This window comes from Agelaius phoeniceus, chromosome W, assembly GCF_051311805.1.
Source record: "Agelaius phoeniceus isolate bAgePho1 chromosome W, bAgePho1.hap1, whole genome shotgun sequence".
NCBI classification, from domain to species: domain Eukaryota; kingdom Metazoa; phylum Chordata; class Aves; order Passeriformes; family Icteridae; genus Agelaius; species Agelaius phoeniceus.
Window position 1 is genome coordinate 135,862 of NC_135301.1, and position 12,280 is coordinate 148,141.

Below are 12,280 nucleotides of genomic sequence, written 5' to 3' on the forward strand. Positions count from 1 at the left end.
AACCTCTTTATCTCTAACAGGCGGAAGAAAAAGAATTTCAAGAAGCCAGAAATAAAAATGAGTATTTTGTGTTCTATCTTGCTGTCTCAGGAGATAATTATCTATTCTTACAGTAAGTTCCCCTTTTTTTGCTATTGTACAACGGTATGCTGATATTCTGGCAGCTAAAAGGCTCAAAACACAATGTTACCTCTCCCTTACCTTTCCTAGCAGGGCTCACAATTTATTTTTATAACACACCACCCCATTTTTCACTACCATTATCTACCTAGGAATTCCAACCTTATCAAAAACCTGAGAGATTCTCAAAGAGAACAGAAAGGTGTTAAACTGTGAAGAGATACAGAAAGAAGTACTCAAATCACACACAATACTGCATTATAGTAAACAGGTGAAGAGTGTACAATGGAAAAAGAAAATATATGCACTCACAATATATTCACATTATGAATACCTTAATTCCCTTCTGTCTGGAAGGCAGCATAAATGCCCCTATATTCTACTTTGCTCCACAGTGATTTTGCTAATTTAAATAAACCAAGTAATCTAGAAAGGTTTTTCTCATCACACCTGTGAGAAACTGTTCTTACTGAGTCTGGGACCACAGGTAAGCAGGGAAATTTAGCTATCAACTCTGCAAAACTCTGTTGAAAGAACAATCCCAAATTCTACACATCTACCCTTGTCCCAGATTAAGTTCTGTAAAGAGAGCTATTGCTCTTTTTTCCCTCCTCTCTCCTCAAATAAATGTACATGTCTGCAGAGCTGTGGATCTCCTTTCCATGCCATCATCCATGGTTTGGACTGCTTTCCCCCTCTGCAATAAGAAGTAAGCTATATTTTAAATGTAAGCCACCAGTATGGGCTAATTGTTTTCCTTCCTTACCCTGATTCCAAGCTCCACATTCTCTCCTCCATATACTTCCATGCCTTCATCCAGCAATCCAATCTCTTGGAAGTATTCTCTGTCCACTATGAAGCATCCAAGCAGTGCAGGACTTCTGGAAGAATAAATCATCAGCAACCAAAATTAGCAGATAAATTATGAAGAATTTTATTTTTCAGGCACAGATTGTATTTATCATTGCTAGGTAAAATGATGCAGCAAAACAGATTCTTAAGAAAGTATTTCTCAAAGAGCTTTATTGAGCCTTGCCTTCTGACATTCCTAATTCTAAAGTGAAATGAGCACCATTGAAGGAAATTAGAGTCAAATTATTGGACATAAATATTCACCAGAGCAGTAAGGATTTCAGTGCTAGTAGTGTGAGATCCAGGTGCCCCAGTTTTGTTTCTGGGGCACCAGCCAGTGTAGCCTCTGTCCTTGCTAAGTCCTCAAGGCTCTTGCCTGTGACAATTGCAAATGATGTGCAGTTCTGTGTGTTTAGCCAGAAGCCAGGTTCAGCTAGAGCTAAAAACTTGTGTCTGTAAGCTTACCTAAAGAAAGAGATTATTTCTTGAATAGGACCATCCAGATACATTTTTTTAATACAGAATCAAGCAAAGCCTGCCTTTACCAGCATAACATTAGTCCATTATCCTGAGCCAAACCTAAACAAATCACATAGCTTTACTGGATCAGTAAACTCTACTTATGTCATGGTGGGAACCAACCAATTTTTACTATACAGAGCCAATTTTAGTCAGGTAAGAGTTCAGCCACAGAGGGTACAATTTCACCTTATGAGTAGAGAAGGATACAGAGTCATTTAGCCTTTTCATTTTTCTCCTACCTTATAATCCACAATTGCAAGAAATAAATATGTCTTTTCAGATTATTATGCTGGCACTCTGGTAATGACAAGATATTAATTAGCAGTACAGGAGAAATCACCCTGCTTTTATGGAGAACACTCAAGCTACAGCTAGTGGACACATCTGCTTTCAAACAGATCATAGGCTGTCTTAATCACAAATTCTACAGTTCTACAGAAATCTATATATTAATGCCTCCAAGTGCTATAGTACCCGTTTTATAACAATGAAAGACCATCTTTGATGTATTTATTAATGAAGAAAATAGCAGTTAACATCAATACAAAACTTATGCTTCATTTATGATAGGTACTTTTGCCTTTGTTGTTGTTTTTAAGTGTTTCTCAGTGCACCTGCTTCCCTTTGCTATAATTCTAAAAGAATAATGGAGGCAGATAGAAACCATCCATCAAGACACATGGCTTTGTTTGTTGGTGTGCTTGTTTTAATTATCCAACACACACATGCAGCATATTGCACTGAATTAAAAAATGTGCCAGGGAAAGAGTTAGGGGACAAACCTGAAATTCATAAAGTACATGCACTGCCCAGTCCTCATGTGGAACAGAGTTTGGGGGTAAAATGGAAAAGTCATTACTTTGTGTTTCACTACTTTTAATTTTAAAAATCATAATGGTTACTCTGTATAATTAATCACAGGATCATAGAATGGCTTGGGCTGGAAAGGACTTGAAAGATCATCTCATTCCAAACCCCAGCCATGAGCAGGTACATCTTCAAACAGATGAGGTTGCTCAGAGCCCCACATTCAGCCTGGCTTTGAACACCTCCATGAATGGACATCCATAACCTCCCTGGCAACCTGTTCCAGTGCCTCACCACACTCACAGAGAGAATTTCATCTCAATACCTAACATAACCCTGCCTTCTGTCAGTTTAGAGCTGTTCCCTCTTGCCCTATCACTACCTACTTCTGTCCCTTACCAGTTTTCTTGGAATCACCATTTAGGTACTGGAAGGTGCTGTAAACCTCCCTGGAGCCTTTTCTTCTCCAGGCTGGACAACCCAAACTCTCTCAACCTGTCTTCACAGGAACATTTTTATAGTGTCAACAGAGTTCATTAACAGCAATAACTATTTCTAATGCTGTGGAAATTAACCCCTTTTCACGTTTGTCTTTGGCAAACCTGTTAATTTTTATCTCCTGCTTTCCAATTCTAGGTTCTGTTCATAGGTCAGTGCAGTTCAGAGGGTGTTAAACTGACAGAACCTGAGAAAAGTGCCTGCCTGCCAAGATAGCTGCTGGATGAAAAACAGCTGCCAGTGCTGTTTGAGGTTCTGCTTTCAGGAGGTAAGAACAGCATTCACACTTCCTTTCTGCAGGGAGCTGGAGCACAGGTACCAGTGCCCTCCTTGGAATGAATGTGTGTCTACAAGCAAGGCCTGTACTCTCAGCAGAGCTGCTCAGTGGGTTCAGAGGGTACTACTCCCCTCCCTGAGACAAAGGGATTGTTCTGTACCAGTCTGACAACACTCTGGACATGGGAACAAAGTGCAGACCCAGACTGTCCCAAAGCAAGGACCCAATGCAGCCTTTGCTCACAGTGTCACTGACCAGACATTAACTCCTGGGACACAGCACAGCTGTGCACCTATGTGACAACACTATAAAGAACACAGCTGTCAGGTCAGCTCTGCTTATGCAATGTAACTGCAAAGAAAATTCCATTTCTGGCCCGTAAGCACTAAATCAGCAGGCAAGACATTTGGAGAACAGAGTGCTGCAGAGCAGCCCTGCCTACCATTCCACTTGGGCAGGAAACCTGTTTAAAAAGATCTACTGAAAACAAAAGTTTCCTTTAAAAACATCTACTGAAAACAGGAGTTTTCTTGATGACTGTGTAGGCATCAAGGACATTTAAGTATTTGAAGTTTACAGTCAGTAAAACCTATCACACAGCTGAGCCCACTTGCCCCCTGTCACACCCAGGAGAGCTTTTAGACACTGTAATTTAGTTATTTATTACCTTATTGGAGCAGTTGTGTTCTCCAGTTTCCACCAGGACTTAGGAGGGTTCAGATACCTGCACCACAGCTCCCAGTCAAAGCCTTGTGCTGAGAGGGGATACTCCTCTATTTCAAAATTATCATACTTAATGTTATCGAATGATGGAGAAATTACTCTTTTTCTGTTTTCTTTTATCCTAGTGAGCACTGGTTCAGCCCTAAAAAAAAAAGAAATACACTGTTAAGATTACACCACTGCAAGCATAGCACTGATGGAAATCATGGAGTAGTTTGGTTTGGAAGGAGCCCTTAAAGAGTATTTAGTCCACCACCAAATAAACAATATAGCAGCTAATGCTGTATTTTTCAGAAGGAGCAAAGTCTAAAGCTGTTACCCATTCAGAGCCCTTTCTGCCCCAAAATAATAGACTGCAACATATTCTCTAGGAGGCTCTGTTGTTAACCTTGATTTGAGCTGGTGGATGGAAGAAATGAGTATCTGCATATCATAGAGCATTTATACCCTTGCTACCAAGTAATGACAACTTCAGGCTCGCAACACTATCAAGGACATCAGGAGCAGAGTTAATAATAGATCTATCCTAGAGACAGAAGCTCTTGCCTTTTTACCTCACTTTTACTTAAGGAGCAAGGGAGATATTAAATCCAGACTGAACACGGTAAAACACATTATTTTAGTTATGTTTACTTTTGCAGAGTGGCCAAAATAACCAAAAAAACGCTTCTTTGTTTACACTGCAGAATGTAAAAGAAACATAATCTTTTTTAATGAAAAGAAGATACATTCACCCTCATGGGCAAAGGGCTACATTACTGGAGGAGATTTTTAATGTGCAGTTTTCTAATATGATTTAACTACCTTGTAATTAGACCAGCAGATTACTCAAACCATGAAAATGTATCTAGATCATCTTACACAGCACAAACACATTTTTCCTGCTTGTGTCCATGATTATGTCTGAATTTTCATTAAAAAGCTCAAAATTCTAACTCACCCTCTAAATGCCAGTCAGTAATTTACCACCAGTGCTTGGCAAAGGTCCCTGGGTGAGAGAATGGAAGGGGCACACACCAACCCACGTTGAATTCCACGTGGGCATCGAAGAGAGCGACGACCGGCGCTGTGGCTGCTCTCCAGCCGCTGACTCGGGAGCGGATCAGCCCCTCCTGCCTGCTGTGCCGGACAGCCTTGATGAAACCTGGCTCGTGGGCATTCACCTCATCAACATACTGCTGCAGCTTCTCCTTGAGCTCCTCTGTAGAAGGGCAAGAATTGGGCGTCAGCAAGAGATGCCAGCTCGACAAGGTGTAAAAATCCGCGCTTTGTGTCGTAGATGAGCGATCCCCATCCGGGGAATGATGTGCTCTGACTCCATGATTCCAGAAGGCTGAACAAATCCTTTATTAAGCTTTATTAAGCTGTACTATATTACACTAATACCATATTAAAACTACACTAAAGAGATACCAAATACTACTAAAGAAAAACACATGACTCTCTGCAGACAGTCACAACACAGCTTTGACCCAATTGGCCAATCAGTCCAAACAACCCTCGCTGGTGTCCAGCTCACAAACCACTTCTGGCAAACCATCTCCATGACACATTCCACATGTTCCAAACAGGAGCAGCAAGTAGAGATAAGAATTGTTTTCTCTTCTTCTCTGAGGTTTCTCACTGCCTTCCCCAGGAAAAGTCCTGGGAGAGAGAATTAAATCTCTCTTTGTTCAGAGAATGCGAATACCACACTTTGAGTAAAACAGGAGCAGCCTTCACACGGCTACTCAGAACTCTCAAATAGTCAGTCTAAAAGGAGGCAAACAAAAAGGAGAAGGACCATGAATTATTTAGCAATAAAAAAATTTCAGATATAACTATTTAGCCTACATGACTGCCATCAGAATCCTGGCACTGTTTAACAGTAACAAGCCACAAAATGAAGTGTCATAGCTACATAAGAGTATATTATTTTACTGTAACAAAAAACAAGGCACCTGTCTTCTATTTCCAGGAAAATAAATAAAAAGCCTAAGTATTTTCCATGAATATTCTCTACCAATATTGCAAGAAAAAAAAGAGAACTAAGAGTAAAAGGCATTATTTTTCTCTTTCCATTTTTCTTTCTCAACTTTGACAACTGGTTTCTGTCTTGACTAAAAAGTTCAACAACTTTGGCTCTTAGAACAAAGACAAGTAAAAGCTCTAGAGAAGAATCATTCCTAATTAAAGTATAATAACTCTTAGATCAACAGCTATTATCTCTCTGGTTTAAAGACCACTGCATGAGAAAACACAATATGTGGAGTATAAATATTGTGTTCACAATGATTATTAACTGAAAGCAATGTTCACTTCATTCTTTATTAGCATTCCTATGTTCTATTTACATTATGGTATCGCTCAGAATTCCCTTTGGGACAATAAAGTCCCTTTATTCTGGATCTCTCCACAAATCCAGCAATGTCTTTGCTCTGATGCAGAATAATGCTCCTGTGGCTATTATGCTGTACTGGGCATTATCAAACCTGCATTAAAGCTCAATGCTGACTGTGAAAACCCTAGCAAGCCATTTACCTTCTCCTGAGGAACGGGTTCCCCAGGGAAGCAGTCACAGCACCAAACCTGCCCGAGTGCAGGAAGCATTTGGACAACCTCAGATACATTCTCAAGTGAACTTTGGGGTGTCCTGCCATTGAGCCCCAGGCAGTTTGAGAATCTGAGAAATCAGCCTTTCACGCTGGGAGCTGCTCACCTCCAACAGATCTGGACAAGCAGCATGCTGGAATGGGTAATGGCACAGAAAATTAAAAGCAAGCACACTTTGTGAGCCATATTAAATGTTCATCCTTGGAAAGGAGGGGGGTGTGTGCTCTCTTGAGCTGACAGAACAACAGAGCTCATCAATTGCAAGTTCATCCTAAAGTTCATCCCTGCTGTTTGTGCAGACTCTTGGACATCCACCAGGTGTGATGCAGCTGTTTCTCAGGCCTTGCAGGACTCTGCATGCCATGTACCTTTGAATCAATGAACTCTGCATGAACCGAGAATATCACAGAAAAATCCTGATTCTTACAGGTTTTCAGACAAACAAGAATTAAAAAGAAACAGTCTGCTGATCATGTCCCTCACAACATTTAAACTGCAGCAATATTTTAGGAATTGACTGGATATATTCCCAAAATTTTCAACATTACATTGCCAATAACTATTCAATTTGTTTGTCTGTGACTGCATCACCTGGAATAAACACTTACATAGCATAGAGCACTCTTCTGTTTTGGATTTGACTTGCTGCTTATTGATCAACACACTTTTTCTCCTTTATCAAGTAAAAAACCCCACATTAATTTCCTTCACGCTTGTGCCAAACTCCATGTTCTTACTGCTCACCCCCGAACACACAGAGATTTGTAGCAAGCACAGAACTATCAAACCAACCACTAGCTAACAGCACATTAAATTGAAAAGAAGACATTTATGTTACTGTAATTCCATGCACCTAAAAATAGCACAAACCCGTTCTCTATTCCCAAAATGCAGCACTGCAGAGGATGACTATCAAAACGTGAAGATTAAAGCTTTGTTCTTGGTCTAAGTGGCTGCTCACAGCTCTGCAATACCAGAGGCTTTATTTGCCACAACAATGCAGCATCACCACGGAGGACAGAACTGTGAAAGGAAAGCAGGCTCTAATGGAGGACTCGGAAATCAGGAGCCTGGACAGAGTCATTGCTCCATCAGTCACTGCATTTCAGTAAGTGGGCTACTCTTACTCCTGCCTTACGCATTTCCTAACGTGGACTGACTTTAGAAGCTTGAGTAAACACAAAATCTATTTCATAGCTGTTGTAGTGCATTTCTATACTTTGTAATACTTTGAAGTAGTTTTGTTTTGTATCCCCATATTTTTCCCAAATCGTTTATCCCAAACTGTACCCCCCTCCTTCTCCCTGTGTTATCCCTCTCCCAGGATGAGATCATCCCCAAACCCCCACCCTGGCTCTCTGTCAATCACTCAGCCTCCCATCCCCTCCATGCAGAAGTTTCGGTCCAAGTCGTCCAGTGATCAGCCAGAGGCCAGGGGTCAGCCCCCCAAGCCTTGCCCCATACGCTGTCCTGTATGTCTGTCCCCCAGCATCCATCCCTTAGGGTCACTTAATGGTTGGTAAAATGTTATCTACTTTCAGTTTCCACCTCCCTTTAAACGTGACCTTGGCACATCTCCCTGGGGCTTGGCAGGAGCCCCCTGAAGTGCAGGAGCTCCTTTGGGATCCTAATAAAACCTTGGATTAACCCCTGCTAAGAGTCGGCCCTTTATCATCTACCGATGTCTCTGGTGTCTCTTGTGCTGCACAGGGGCCCAGCCCAGGTGCCCTCAGCACCCTCGGGGCACAGAGAGTGTCTCCCCCCAGCCCAGGTGCCCTCAGCACCCTCGGGGCACACACAGAGAGTGTCTCCCCCCAGCCCAGGTGCCCTCAGCACCCTCGGGGCACAGACAGTGTCTCCCCGCTCTCGGCCGTGTCGGGGCTCCCAACCCCGGTGTCTGCCGACTCGGGACTGGCCCAGGGTCCCTGAGAGGCTCGGGGAGAAACAGAGACAACTTAGGAGCTCCAGACATCTTGTGTCCATCTACAAATCCCATCTAGAGTCCAACTACACCCCACATTACAAACTCCCAGGGACTTCTCCTACTGCACCAGGCTACGCAGGAGGGCAGAGCAGCTCCAGCACAAATGTGTGTGCTGACACCCGTGACACGGGACAGACAGGACACCACAAACAATGGAGACACAACACAGACAGAAATCTCTTGGCAAAAGGGATAACTGCGAGCACCGAGAGCATGCCAAATGAGACGACCGAGGTGAGACTGATGGCAAGCTGACGTGGCTCAGAAAACACTGAAGGAACAAGATGCTAACTGAATGATTTATTCCATAAACTGAAGAGATGGATGCCCGAGAATCCTACAGTCAGAAGCCTCTACCTGTCCTCACATTGTTTCAAGCTCTAATCTGCCATAATGGATCCTGGCAGGGCATAGCTGTCCGTACAGCTCAGAACAAGACCTGAAAAGACATCTGACTGGATGCTTCCAAAGAGAGATGCAATTCTGATACATGTCTGAGCTCCCCAGGCAAAGCTTGTAGGGCATGGATGCCGGGCCAAGAAATGCAGAGATCACAGAGGATAAGAACAATGCCAAGGTTTCTGACAGGCCCCTCAAAGGCCTAAGGTAAGAGACATGAGATACCCAAACAACAGATAATGCACAATAGACAAGGGACATGATACACACTGGGACCGCTCTGCCCTGCACACCTCAGCACTGGGATCAAAAGTGAGACTTTGCTTTTATGGGGCCTAAGGGGCCACTTCATGGACACCCCCCCACCTCCAAAGTGGACTCAAAAACCCATCCCAGTATTTCCCAAACCAGCACCCTGCTTTCATCCCCTCTGTGGGTCGTAGCCCTCTACTTCTCTCTCAGACATCTGGCGATGCCGGTCTGTGTCAGGTGCAAAGGAAGGCTGCCTCGACATCTGGGAAGGTCCTGCTGGCACTGTTGTTCAACAACTTCCTGTTGTTTCTTCGTCTGCTCCAATAAAGAAAACAAAATATCAATGCATAACCTCAGCAGCACATTGGCCAAAACCCAACAATTCTGCCACTCACTCTTTTCCCAAGAATGCCCGGCTCCTGGGGCCGCACGCTTCAGCCGCACTCGGAGGCTGACGCCATCGTCGTGGGGCACGCCTGGGCTAAGAGGAGACGAGGGGATGTGGCGCTGCTGAAACCTGAGCGGAGCCTCACTCCTCCTCCCTACCTCCCTGACTCACCGCAACTCCTCGGCCATTGCTGAAGGCTGCCCTGGTGACACCTTTAAACAGAAAAGGCAGAGGCTTCATCGCCGAGTCCCGGGATTCTTCCCTAGGGCTCGGGAGAGCGGCAAACCCAGCGCGTCGGCCGGTTGGTGACTGGGGCTTGGCCTACTCCGAGTGGATTGCCTGAAGCGCAGAAACAGGAACAGATGCTTAGAGCTGCACCGCAAAGTGAGACTGGAGCAATAACAACTGCTCCTGTACGCTACTCAATGCTCACCTTGCCCATCTCACCTTGCCTGCTGATGTCCAGCTTTACTTCCTAAAAAGAAAAAGAACAGAGCTGTAACAGAGTCACACTTGACACTCTCCCTGCAGAGACAAACGGTGACTGACCTGCTCGGGGGAACCTCCTCACTCGGGATGGGTGGATGGATTTTGCCCTGGATTTTATCCTTCTGCATCTGAAAGAAAGCGAGGACAAACGTCAAAGGGCTGCAAGATATCTTCACAGCTCCAAACATCTTCTGTCTATCTAGGAATATCATCTAGAGTCCGGCCACACCCCACAAACTGCGTGTCCCTGAGCCTTGTCCTGTTGCAGCAGCCTCTGCGGCAGGGCAGAGCAGCTCCGGCACAAACATGTGCAGACACCCGTGACACAGAACGTGACCAACGGGGGGACGTTAAACACAACACATTATGCTTGTGGTGAGGGCCTCGAGGGGAAAAGGCAAAAGGGACCCCAAAGACACAGTAGGTAACACGGTACACCCGACAACACGACGTGGACCGGAACTGCTCTGCCCTGCCCGCCTGCACGCTGCCATCAAATGTGGAGTCTCTCCCTTTAGCTGTCCTAAGAGGCCCCTAGGACAAGATTGCTTTTCCCTCTGCTAATTTTTCAATCTGTCCCAGGAACTCCCAACCCGCTGCTCTCCCTTCTCCAGGCCGTGACCCAGACTTATCTTTTGGATGATCGGCGATGTGAATCCACGTTGCACCTGAAATGAGTCTGCCTCGGAGGGCCCTGCGATCACCTGTTAGCCTCTCGGTCAGCTACAATAAAGAAAACCAAAACCAAAGTATGAGTTCAGAGTTATGTGGGCCAAATCCCAGCAAGTCAGCTACTGGCCCTCTCCTGAGTGTGCCTGGCTCCTTCAGGCTCCACCTTCATCCTGATTCCAAGGCTGTGGGCATTATTATGAGTGACACCTGGGTTAGAGAAAAGCAAAGTTCAATGGCATTCCTGTGAGTGCAGTGGACCTTGTGTGAGGAAGACATGGGAATGCCTCTGCTGTGCTTCTGAAAAGCCTTGTGTGGGGGGGCCCTCAAATAAACACCCTTTCTCACCCTGCTGCCTGCAAGGAAATGGACGTACATACACACTCTTACAAATGTACCTACGGTTTTGGGGTTTTTTTCTTCTGAAGCTCCAAGAATGATTTCCCATCTTGAGTCATTCAGAAGAAACGGCCCCTGTGACTCAGGTCAGAAGGGTGGCCTGCGTTTTTGATCACGACAGCTTTTGGCTTTACCCTGTGAGCAGGAGCAGCCAGAGCTGAGGCTCAGCAGAGGCTGACCCCGGCCAGCCCCTTCCTCCCTTCCCCGTGTCACAAGGACTTCCAGGCAGAAGGATGCAAAGCAGGTTTGTGTCTTTTCTCTTCAGTGCCAATAGGTAAAAGATGTAGGCTTTGAAATAACTAATGACCCTCTCTTGGAACTCTCCCAAGGACAGTTTGAAAGAAAAGACAGAAGATTGCTGCTAAATCCATATGGGATAAGGATGAGAGCAGCAAGGAGGGCAGGTGAGTCCCCCCCCCGAGGGCGCACCCAGAGCCCCGGGCAGGGACGCAGTCACTGGCTGCTCTCTGGGGACGAGACCCTCCCTGCAGGTGACACCGGCTTGTCCTCTCCCTGTGGCACAGGGACCTCCAGGCTCTATGACCAGCCTCATTTTGTCAGCATCCAGGTGCTGTGCTAGAGCCAGAGGGGTCAAGGCTTTCCAGAACCATAGGATCCTTGCGGTTGGAAAAGCCTTCTAAGGACATCCAGCCCAGCTGCTGCCCCCCAAATCAGGTCTCTAAACACCACATCTTGACATCCTTGACATGTCTCCAGGCATGGGGACTTCCCTGGGCAGCCTGCTCCTATGCCTGACCACCCTTTCAGTGAAGAAATTTTCCCTCCAATCCAATCTAAGCCCTCCCTGCTGCAAGTTGAGGCCATTTCCTCTTGCCGTGTCACTTCTTACCTGGGAGATCTCAGTGCTTCAACCTTACCTGCTCCTTCCCTAGGCGGTCTCTGGCTTGGCTGGAGGAGAGGAGAAACACTCCCACCACAGGAATGGCAGCTCAGGAGGTCCCACACCAAGGCCAGGGGGAGCAGCCGTCCTCGCCAGAGCTCGCACGTCCCTTCTCAGAGATTGGTTCTGCTTTTCCTCCTTCAAGTTGTTCCCAAAGCTGCTGGAAGAACTGAAGGCTCCTTTGGCCTTCCATTGCTCTGCTTGTCCCGAGAAAGAGCTTTGAGTGTTGTTACCCCTCCAGAAAGGAAGGGCCTTTCTGTCTCACACGCTCGGTGACACAAGGCTACGCAGCCTCTGCTCCAGGTGGGAAGGGCTTCCTTCCTCCTCTGGCACCTGGCTGGCACAGGGCACAGGTTGCTCAGAGGTCCTGGGGCTGCCGCCCCATCGCTGCAAGTGCTCAAGGCCCGT